The sequence below is a fragment of the Xyrauchen texanus genome, chromosome 49 (genome assembly GCF_025860055.1).
Source record: "Xyrauchen texanus isolate HMW12.3.18 chromosome 49, RBS_HiC_50CHRs, whole genome shotgun sequence".
NCBI classification, from domain to species: domain Eukaryota; kingdom Metazoa; phylum Chordata; class Actinopteri; order Cypriniformes; family Catostomidae; genus Xyrauchen; species Xyrauchen texanus.
The window spans coordinates 17526819-17539342 of record NC_068324.1 but is presented as its reverse complement, the minus strand read 5'-3'; the positions used below and the strand labels follow the sequence as shown (position 1 = coordinate 17539342).

Here is a 12524-nt window from a genome sequence, read left to right as displayed (position 1 = left end):
ATGTCACCATTTCTAATCATTCAGTTTGCGCAGTTACACCAGTTTCACACACTAACCTTCAAACTAATCAACGTCACTGTTAATGTGTGTGGTGAGGTGACTAGATTCACAACTTTGGACTGCTACCTGCATCGCTTGATGTATCCTGTGTTTGATACCTGTGCCTTGACCTACGTGACACTTCTCGTCCAGTGAGCAACCAACTTCAGGAAATGTTATATCATCCTCTTGAGGTCTTCTAAAACCATTACGCCAGAATAGATTAAACGAAAGACCAACTGACAGTGAATTGGAAAGCACACAAATTAGGCTTCTAATTTAAATGTCGGCAAAAGTTAATATATTGACGCCTCAAAAACATATAGAGAAAATAACATGTCGATCAATAATAGATGTAATAATATTTTATGAAATTCCTAGTGTACACAACTGTGGCATTCTTGTCAACTTGGGATAAGGGGTCAAAGGTCTGCCATGACAGCTGGGTTAACGAGGTCTTCGTTGCCTGGTGTAGTATTACTCACCCTTGTTTCTCCTGGACATGAGCCAGATGTTGTAATGTAAACACTGAAAGACACACAGACACCGTGAGAGTACAAGGACACACCCCATACCTGGCATTCCTGATCTCACATACCTGATTGTAGCCTTTTGTTTTTTTGTGTGGAAGCTATCAAACTGGTTTCGGGAAAACAAGTTGTGTGGACACAATGAGACGAGCCGAGGCCAGGCGGTTTGATTACTGATTTAGGGTCATGTCCAATTATCCATTAACTTTTAACATTTATTGCACAATATTATCATACTCCTCACAAACAAACAAAGATCTAGAAATTATGTAATACATTCATTGTCTTGAAATATATCATAGGTGGTAAATTTGGTTGGGGCTTTGATGGCTATTGCGGCACATAGCTTTAAAAGGAATGCATTTTGCATTTATGCTTTTATCTTGCTGACAGTCCAACATTTATTGTAATATTGTTAGCATGCTAAAGTACAGTGTACTACTGTATATTTTACTTCTGGTGTTTGAAGGAAATACATTCAGTTATTAACTTATAAGTAGACGGTTTTAGGGTGCTGACCGTCTAAGAGTTAATGTTACACTGTTAGCATGCTAAACCCATCTCTGAATTCATCCCCTTTTTTGCACGATTAATATATATGGGTGTTTCTTCAACATGCAATTCCATGTCCCAGGTGTTGATGTTTATACTGTATATAAGGTCACATTAAAACTGACTGAAAGTTTTTGCCAGTCCTTTATCTTTTATTTGGTATTCTGCCTTTCTGTATAAACCAATTTATTTTTCTGTATCAACTGTATAAACCAATATTGTGTGAAAATTATTTCTATTATCTTTTTATATATATTAAATAAATATCCCTGTTTTTGAAAGTTAGTGTACTTGTAAAAACTTTTTTGACAAGTGTCAGTGAGGAGCATACTTGAAGACAAATGTGACAAGTGATGTTTGATGTTTCATTGGGTGTCATTTTCAATCAAGATGTAATGCCCAATTAGTGTTGTCAAAAGTACCGGTTCTTCGGTACCAAGTAAATACTAAAATAAAAAGATGTAATGATACCAGTGTTTCTGCAGTACCAGTAGAACCAAGCACCGACTCGATCCGGTACCAGCGCGCACGCAGTATGACTGACAGACGACTGCTTTAAATTGCTCACATGCTTATTTTGAATGTGTGCTCTGTTACTTCTTTTACACTGAAATAGGGCTGCGTCCTAATAGTCAACCAAATGTTTGTCGAGTCAAGTTTTGATTGGTTGATTGGAAAGAAACTCCACAGGAAACTGACGAACACAGATATTACCGCTGGATGGACGCTAGGTGGTACTATGGGGTAATTTTCGTTAAGCAGGGTTAGGGTTATGGCTACACAATAAAGCAAGACACCTTGATTACAAACTTTTAACTATTTTTTATTTTAACTACAAATTTAAATGGATCTGGAAAAAAATTAAGTGCAATTAAAATGTGTGTTGTTCAACTTTTTGAAAGATGGTTTTACAACAGTTGTCAACATACTTCATCTGCATTTTCTACCGGTCTGGCATTTATTTGTCTGGGAAATATAATGTCTGATTTCACCAGTAAATTTGTACCATGACAAACATTATTTTACTGTATAAACACGCACATAGTTTTGAAAAGAATCATTTAGAAACGTAATACTATTTTAAAACCTTTATTATTAATTAAAATTGCTTAATTGTATGTATGAATGTAATCACTGACGGTGTACAAGTATATGTATCTAAAATAAATTATGTATTTTTACAGTTTGTTATGTATTTTTCAGATGAACAGAATTTAAATTTCTATTCTGGTGTCACTGTTGCCCTCTGCTGGGCTGATTTTTAGTCCCACTCCATCCCTGATGGATCATTTTACTCTTTAATGAACAGTTCTTTTTGTTAAGCTGAAAGTAATAATAATAATAAATTAACATATCATGACTCAGGCTTTGTTCAATGTTTTGTTAGAGTATAGAATCATTCATTCAGAACTGTAAACTGAACCAAATAAGTATGCTCTTTATAATTTCTGTTTTTTTTTAACAGAATTAATTAATTAATTAAATTAATTTGAATCCGATTAATCGAAGAAATAATCAAAGATTAATCTATTATCAAAATAATCGATAGTTGCAGCCCGACATGTTGAAAAGTTTTAAGAAGTAATTGATTAGACACCGTTTTGATGATCAAATTAAATTAAACTAAGACATGGAGTTCTGGGAAATAATAATTATTAAACTATATTTATTAAAATAATCATTAAATTAATAAAAATAACTAACTGGTGTGTTCAATAGCACATTGTCTCATTAGCATATTTTTTACTCCGGTATCGAGATCTGTGAAATTTTACTGGTATTGGTACCAACTACTGAAATTTTGGTATCGTGACAACACTATGCCCAGTTATGCAAAAAGTGTGAGAATATGATTAAATTGTGTGTATTTAGGATACATGAGTCATAAAGCATTTTTTTTATAAAGACATGAAGAGTCAGTTTTCTTTTAGAAATTTGAGTATAAAATGTCGTGTCTATGGAAGCTTGAAGACGCTTGTTTGCATGTGGCCACTTGAATTTTGCCATTACCAATTTTAGACGCAGCGCCCCGAGACATGCGTCTGTTTAGAAGACTGGAGTACAAGCACACAATTATTCTGCTTCCCTGAATTAGGGTATTTTTTACTCATTTGGGATTTAATAAAATAACATTTCAGCTGTAAATGGTCCAAATGACGTATCCCTAATTCGCATATGACGTATTCCTAATTGCGTGTTTTCATTACAGGCTATTTGCATGAGTAAGTGGCACACAGAGTCCTTCTAATAGTGCCAAGCACAACTCTGATCAGTCATGTGATCTTGTTAATCCTCTGAATTGATTACGTGAAACAAGAGCCCTGATATCCATATAGCACTGGAGCCAACCCTGTTGCTTTTGTCTACCAGGGGAGCAGGTGTGTGTATGTTGGGTGGTTGAGTCTTTGTCCATGCTCTTATCAGTGCATTCCTGGTCCTCTCTGAGATCTGTGTAGGACCCTGATAACTTTCAGTATGCACTCTGGGGTGACTGGAGTCTGTTGCATACCGATATGGATTGAAATAGTCACCGTCACGTCTAAAAGGTCCGATTAACGTTATACCAAAAGGATTAGTTTCCATCCATTTCAGTGCCCACAAATGAGATATAAGGGGATTTTTTAATAGATGCCCTGACTTAGAATTTCTGGGCAATATACTCCCAAGAAAACAATTTTTAATGTTATGACCAACAAGTAGTACAGTGGCTTATATGATTACAAATTTGGTTCTATTTGTCTTTTTTGTCTTTTTTTTTTCTTCCTTTTCTCCACTGTTCTCTCCAATTTGGAATACCCAATTCCCAATGCGCTCTAAGTCCTTGTGGTGACGTAGTGATAAAAAGAAGTATATCTCTATTTATAATATTTATGGGTAATTTTAATTTTATTTGAAACCTGTTAGTAAGTTTAATTGATCGTTGAATATGAAGAAATAAGACCTCATATCTCCTTTAGACTGACGCTAATAAAAAATTGCCTTCTAAAGCTGATCTGTAATTGAATTTCTTTTAAAACCTGGTAAAGAAAGTTCCATTGGTTACTGTGAAATAGCAATAAGACCTCACAATATCGTCTTTACTATATCGGCTAATGTTGATAAATAAATACAAAATTCAATCGTCAGATTCCAATGTTTGTGCATCTTTAGTATTTCGCTTCTTTGTATAGTCAAGCAGTTTGTCTTCTAGCACACTTTGTGAATATCTGCACTTTTTGTCACTCGTGAGTTAAAGCATGCAATTCCATTAAGACTCATCTAAAGTTAGCCATGTAACAGTTGAATGGCGGGGTGTGGGCGATCCCTGATGTGATCCATTAGGCACATGTGTGAAGTTGCCGGTGGTCTGGTCATCATCAAAGATTCCCCTTGCCCACTCTCTGATACCAGCTGAGATCCTAAAATAACTGCCTCCAAAACACTTCCCCTACATGGGATCCAGCACATTTGCTTCAGGTACACTCAAGGAGAATTGAGAATTGAAAAATGGATAGTGTTTCAATGATGTTAATCATCTATGAGATGTCAGGATACTGTAGCAACATCATGTTCGTGTTTTGCAGTTCAAACATGGTTCCTTTCTATGGAATGCTTTTCACAGCCACCAATGTCCATTTATTATTCATTTATGGCCTTCTCTAGAGGTCATTCATTGCGAGTACCTTGGTTTGAGGAATTCACTTGTATTTTGTACATTCCTCATATAGAATGTCAACATCAACCAGCACATTTTCTCCAGTGTGAATGTCACCAGTGGAGGTCATTCAATGGAAATGCACTACAGCATCCATCCATCCATCCACATTGTGTCTCCTCAATCCTGGTGAAACCTAAGCCCTAATCATTACCTATGGGCTCTTTATAATACTGTAGAGTCAGCAGCCTTGGCCTATTTATAGCTTTTTCGATACAGTGGAGTCACTTTACTTATGTCACGTTTTTTCCCAAAGAAGACATTCCGAGATGATGTCGGATTACCTTGAGAAGCTTTAGAGAGTTGCTGCTTTGGTACCAGTTTATTGGACATACAACATAAAGCATACCAGACCATTGCTCAGTGGACTGGATTGTTTAAAGAGGCTAATGCTGAATGCACTTCAAAGCCTCTTTTGGACATTAGAGTGGAATTCTCAAGATCAGAATTAAGATTAATGTGCAAACCAATCAGCACGCACTGATCCTCTGATAGGTTGAATGGGTCAGCAGCACAAAATACCCATTTGCCTGATTGAAGCCTTCTTTGCATTCACTCTGATGACTTCAAACAGGTTTGATGTTAACGGCACATAGGAGCTGTATTCTGAAAAGAGCTGTACCGGCATATGTAGTAAATATGCAAAGTTACAGTTTGTCAACGTGAACTAATTCCTGTAAATCCTACAATGATCTTGAGTTCATTCTAAAATACTCATTGTGAAACTGGATTTCATTGTCATTGGGTTTCACCTGGATTCTTTTACCTTATCAAAACACATGTTTGGCAGTAAGAGATCCAGATATTGCTGTTTGTCCTGCTTTTTGTTTCCTACATACTTGAATTCAGTTTAATTTTTATGACCAAGCGCTCAACCTACCTATAAAAGGAACACTGATGCGTCATGCCCAAAATTCTGTTTTACGCCTATTTATTGTTTAGCACCTTTATGCCTTAGTTGACAGTTTAACATTTGGTTAGCTAGTTGTATGCAACACAGATGATAAATGGTAAGGATTTTGGCTTGATAACAATATGTTGACAGTGCTAGTATTTCTGTGAACCTCAATCAATACTGTTCTAGTTCTTTTAAGATCATCATACAAATATTTTGAGGGCGATAAATTGACCGACATATGGTATTTTTAAATAATCAGCATTCATTTTCCTATTTGATTATTTTTGTAAGCAGAGACGGCGCTTAAATCGCCTGTGTAGGAGCCAACATGAAAACGACCTTTCTTTTTGTTGTAACATGCTGTCGTGTTACGTCAATAATAGACCAGCGTGCAACAAATACTCATTCAAACAGGACCGCAGTTATCAGATCCGTGGCTCAGATGCACATGAGCTCATGATTCAAGTGCTCACATGGAGTTTCACTCTCCCTCTCTTCAAAAGTTCTCAGTAAATATTAACGGTCTTCTCTAATAATGAAATGTCAATTAACAAGAGAAATTCCGTAATAGATTGTCTGCAATTATCTAGTTTAAACAAAACAACTGTGAGAATTTTGCAAAGATTTAATTCTCAATATTAACAAAACTTCCTTCGTTTCATCCAGTAAAAAAAAAAAAATTATTTGTGGATGGCTCATAGATCTTCCTGCTCTATACGTAGATATCTGCTTCTGCCATCACAAAACCTGCATTGGTTGATCACTAATTGTTGACCAGTGACTACCTTTTGACCGTCATAGAGAAGGCCAAACTAGTCTCCGATCAGGCTAAGAATGCATGTACGTAATTGTTTCAATGCAGTCATTTGTTGTGACCTGAAAGATTATTCACCCTGCAGACCATTCTGATTTGCAAGTCTGATTTTTTAGGATTGATTATCTGCTATACTTTTATATACAGCCATTTTTAAAGCGTATCTACGTTCGTGCTATAGTATTGACTGCCAAATGAATGCTGCCAAAAGCTTTCAAAATGGGAGGCAGCAAGCTGGCAGAGAAGATATAGCTGATAAAACTCTGAATGTTTCTCTGCATATGTACATGAGGGTGTCTAGTCGTGGTACTGAATGTGACAACAAAAATGGCAGAGGAAATGTTAGAAAGTAGTCCGTACCACACCCTGCAGTACAGCATTATTGTCGCTATGGGACATTTAAATGCATGCTACATACTTAATGAGGTGCAATAATAACACTTGAATTCTGAGGTCTTACGATCACTCTGAAACCTATCTCAATATATCCAACTTGAATTCAGACTACAAATTTGGGCCACCACTGCAAAGAAAACTCAATTGACCAACACCTTTAGGACATAACACTGTTGATGTTTATTCTTGAGGTTAAATGCTGACACAACCTGTATGGTACAAACTGTTGGAGTTCAAATGGTACTGCTTCAGCAGTAAGACCTGTTTTTTTCACTTGACAAATCGCAGTTATCAAAGTTACACCTTGCAGAATGTATTTAAAGAGCAATAAACACATTTAATATATTGCACTGTCAGCACAAGAGTTCTTATGTCTGTAGTCACTAGACTATTCAAATATGAGCTCTGGTCAGCACACTATTCTTCTGCTGCCTCTATTGATAACAAAGCTTGTGCCAAATCATATGAAAAATTGAAGACAGGAAAACATGTGTGGAATCTGTCACCCCTCTGGGCTTATGCATTCCATTTTTGACATTCATCATTTTTAGTGAGTACGGGGTCAGGCATTTACACAGCAGGTTTCAAGTTAACTGGAGGAAGCATTGGTGTCCCAGTGAAGCTTTAACTGCATTTCTAACTCAAATCAGTGCAGTGTTTCCCACAGGATTTTGTGAGAATTTGGTGGGTGGACCTCAGACCCTCTAGGGGGTTCTGAAGAAAAAAAATTCATTTTAAAGTTAAATGCCTCAATCTATGAAACTTTGTGCTCTTGTTAAAAATGTTGTGCTCTAGTAGTAATTTAATCATAAACACATTGGCTGTATAGATATGAATGGTGATGACACGGCACCACAAAACATTAACGAGATGGAGTTTAACGCAGTTCACATATAGTCAAAACACAAACTCGACTAGAGCATACATTTGAGCAAGGGCTCGACATTAAGCATTGTCATGTGCTTGTCTGGAAAGAAAAAGGACATTTAAGTTACATGCCCAAGAAACATGTCAGTTTATGTTGTACATTTTTCTAAAATTATTTCCAACCTAATAGTGTAGCTATGAAATCAAATCAATTATCAGTGACAGAAATGTAAACTGTACTGGGTAGGGGAAGAGGTTATTGTCATATGATAATTATTTTATGTTATGTATGGTAGTCAAATATAGGAAAGCATCCATCACCACCATTAACAGGAAGTGCAGTCACACTTCTATGGAATGAGATACATTTTTTTTATTCATTTATTTATTCCCCTTTTTCTCCCAATTTGGAATGCCCAATTCCCAATGTCCTCGTGGTCACGTAGTGATTCTCCTCAATCCGGGTGGCGGAGGAGGAAACCCAGCAGCCTCCACGTCTAAGACCGTCAACTTGCGCATCTTATCACGTGGCTTGTTGAGCGCGTTGCCACGGAGACAGAGCACATGTGGAAGGTTCATGCCATCCACCGCGGCATCCACGCCCAACTCCACACACTCCCCACCGAGAATGAACCACATTATATCAACCACGAGGAGTTTTCCCCATGTGAATCTATCCTTCCTAGCCACCAGGCCAATTTGGTTGCTTAGGAGACCTGGCTGGAGTTACTCAGCATGCCCTGGGATTCAAACTAGCGAACTCCTGGGGTGGTAGCCAGCATCTTTACCACTGAGCTACCCAGCCTCCCTTTATAGAATGAGATCAATATTGCAGCAAGATCTACCATACACAATAAAGTATATACATTATGACAATACCAAAATTCAGTAGTCGGTAGTGAAATTTGACGATTCTCAATACCAGCTTTAAAATAATAACACCAACTAATTTGTACATTATGGAAGAATGGTTTCAAGTTCTTAATTATTCAAGACTGTAAACAGTCAGTAATAAAATAATAATAAAAAAAAACAGCAATGAATAGAAATGGATTCAAAATAATAGAACAAAAAATACAAATTAAGAAAATTCAGTGCCTTTTTAACAGCTTTAAATGTTTTTAACAGCAGTAGGTTATCAAGTATTCAAGTAAACATTCAGAATGAAATGCAACATAAAACTACTACAGGTCTTCACTGTATGATTAAAATACATTTATACTTTTTAAAGCTACTAAAGTTACTCAGTCAAGTACTCAGTTTAAGGGATTGTGGGTATTCCCTATAACCTCAATTTTGTACTTAAAATTCTTAACACTTCAAATATGAAGTCTATGGATTTTTATGTTAAATAATTTCAATGAACTTAATATTTGAGTTATAAGCCACAAACTTGACATTTCAAGTAATGATAACTTTAGGGTTTTCAGTGTACAGTACACAAAAAGACACAATACACTACAGTTAATACAAAAAACAATAAGTTGAAAACAATGTCCCAAATCAACACTAATTGATGTCCTCGTGAAGTCAGAGACCCTCCCCTCCAAGCAATTTTACCCGGTATGGTAGGTGGCTAAAAGGACCTATCAGCTGGTCTGCCCTCCGCCTATGATGGATGAGAAGAAAAACGACAAGTTCACAAGCAAACAAGTTCCAGAATGCACCTTGATGAGCTCGGTGGAAACATAAATCCAAGATGGCGGACGAAGCAAGAGAAATTTAGTTTATGAATATACTTATAATCCATTCAATACTGAAAAGTATCAATAAGTGATCATTTATCATGACACAAAACCGACTATTTTACCCAAAATGTGTGCGTGCCGTGCGTATATAGGCTCATTAGAGGATTGCAACTTTTCTCTTGCTTCACCTGTATTGAAATCGGTTGCGAGCTGTGTCCCTTGCGCTGCACTTGAGGAGCACTTTTTGAATGATGTGCGGAGCTGTCACCTATGTAGAGCATTCCAAATCACTCTCTTATGAGGCATCATTTCAGTAAGGATGCTGCCATTGAAAACAGCTGCCTATGTAGGCAGGAGACAGCAAGGCAGCTCACTTAGTTTTGGAATAGACCATACATGCCACTGTCACACATATATACTTGTAAGTACATTTGTTTAAAATCACTGTGTAATGCACACTCACAATAACTGTTAAAACGAATGTTTAATTGTAGCTCATTGCCATGTACATCTACTTGTCTTATACATTTGTTCAAAACACTTAAAAGTGATGACATTTAAACTGTAAGAGTCTATAGAATGCACACAATGAAACAAAATTTACACCTAACTAACACCCAACAAGACTGACCCATTGTTAGATACTTCAAAGCTTTCAATAACTAAATGATAAGCACAGCAATGACAATCACATAAGTTTGTGGAGACGCCACCATATTTTTGGTGTACAAAGGCATTTCTGCAGTGCATTGCATGTCATGTCGATATTAATATTAGCAAAGAAAAGACTTCTCCGTAAAGGTCAGGAAAACGTGTTAAAAACAGGTGATACAAAGGCAAATATGCCGCAATATACAGTATATTTTGTTAGAGATATAAGAGAGCTTGTGTAAGATTAAATGCAAATTTTAAAAATTCAGTATTATGGAATAAATTATGAAGACAATCCACATAAGATCAGATCATTTTTAAAGGGGATGCGAGACAGTGATACAGCAATATCATTTGATGCAAATTCAATACAAATCCTCATTGTTGGTTTAGGATTTCTTCCTTGAGTTCCTTTAGCGTTTAAATGTCAGTGGTCAAAACATCTTTCTGTGCTTTAGCGCCACCTGTTGCGCTGGTTTTGGTAACTGCAACGGCTTCTGGCACATAATCCAAAGCTCATATTTTATTGGTCAGGGCATTTCATCGGCCAGCAAAGAAAGAAAACTGTAAAGAAAAAACGCCTTGCTTTGTCACCGTACGATTCAGTGTAAATGTCCGTGCCATGTTTGAACGGCTCATTAGGAATCCATTGTTTTGATTCAAAATGTTTTTCCTGCCGAGATATTGTGGTGAAAATGTGCATTTTGTGTGAAGTCTATGCTGAAGACTTCCATGCATTTCTCTCATATTGTCTGCTTCAACGTTTGCAGGGTTCCATATCCAGTGGAGTACTAGAGGGATTTTCAAGTCTTTTTAGACCTGCAGCACTGAAAGAGTTAAGACCAATACAGCACTTTATACTGCAGATGGATCTGTGCTCCTACTGAGCAGAGCAGTTCTACAATGAAGCACTGCTGCAGCTCAGTACACACACTTGCTCACTCACTCGCAGAACATTGCCAAGCCACAGGGATTTACTTCAACCCCGTGTGTTAGGCATTGGGTAGATGAAGAGATCACCAAAAAGAAAAGATTATTTAAATGAAGAAATGCATCTTTACCAGTGTTTCAAGATCGGATGGAGTACTTTTTAATATGCCTGAGCTGCTTGAATTGTATCAGTGAATCACCTCTAAAGTGATTGAACAGTAACTCTTGGTGTTTTCTGTATGCAACTGCTTGATACATGGAGGCAGGGTTGGGACTCTTTCTTTTTGTCTGTACCTCTGTCCCTCCCTTCCCCCTCACTCAGCACTATCTTCTTCCCTCCCCCGCCTCGTGCCGATTGAATCGGGGATCTTGCCATGATTAGGCAGGTTCAGTATGTGAGCTCGAGAGTTGCCAGCATACAAATGAGTCTGCAGGACCCTGGATTTAAATCAAGCATGGGACTAAAGCTAGCTACAGATATGCCCCTGATTCTACTGAGTTGATCTAAGGAACAGATGTAAGTAACATCTCTTAGTTGTTAACGTTCACGTGAAACTAGGCTTGGTTTTTTACGTTTTGAAATGCAGCAAATATCAGACCTTTGGTGTTGTTGCATTTAAGTTTCTTAATACTTAGCATAGTAAAACAGGAGCAACAAAAGTTGCTTACATTTGTCATTTGAGTAAATGTAGGGAAATAGTTGTCTTCTAGGTGCGATGATCAAGGTTGCTTTGGCTCCGTAATTCTGCAGCGTTGATGATGTTGGTGAGGTGCGTATGGACTGGATGTCGGTACGTCCCTAAGGGACAACAACTCCCCCTTGCTGTGAGCTTTCCTGCTTCTTCATTTGAATTGTGGGATCACATGCTCCCGGATTGGTGCGTTTAGCCACCATCAGCACTTTGAGACATCTTTTTCCATTTCTGAAGTCAACAGTCATCAACTTCTACGTGTTGCCTCTGATGCTAGATCCAAAGGTGGTGCGTGTCTGTTTATAAGAGATGTTCACTCCTCATCTTTTATTTTGTCTTCCATTCAACATACGCAATGTTCTCAACAAGCATTTTTTTGCACTGTCCAATGTATTCTGCAGTTTCTTTTATCTGTATTGCATCTACACTTTCCAGTGGCACTTATTATGACTTATAGACAACATGGAATCAGAATTAGCTGATTTGGAATCGTACAGAATTTAACCATTTTGGATATGATTTCTCGTAATGATTCCAGTTTCTTAACGGTTCTATCATTGATTCTTTTAGTACTTTTGAGGAAGAAATATCTTGAAAGAAGAGATGCAATCCTTATTGCATTTACTGCTCTCAGCAGCATGTTGTGATGAAATGATTAGATCATTTCAGATTTCCACAGACCAGATATAACATCAGAAATACATTTAATACAATTCTTGTTAAAGGCGTAAAGACGATTTTTTATAGGCAACAATGTAATCAAATAATTGAAC

General features: G+C 37.1%; 1 protein-coding gene across 13 annotated transcripts in view; it reads left to right on the top strand.

Annotated features, from left to right (window-relative positions):
- Positions 1-12524, top strand: part of tjp1b (tight junction protein 1b) — a 167477-nt gene that overhangs the window by 85265 nt on the left and 69688 nt on the right. The window contains exon 1 of one of the 13 annotated variants that reach the window (XM_052122810.1): positions 11489-11576. The exons of the other annotated variants lie outside the window; for them this stretch is intronic. The gene's annotated coding sequence lies outside the window, so the exon portion shown is untranslated. Of the gene's footprint in view, positions 1-11488; positions 11577-12524 lie in introns of those variants that run through there. 13 annotated transcript variants of the gene reach the window in all.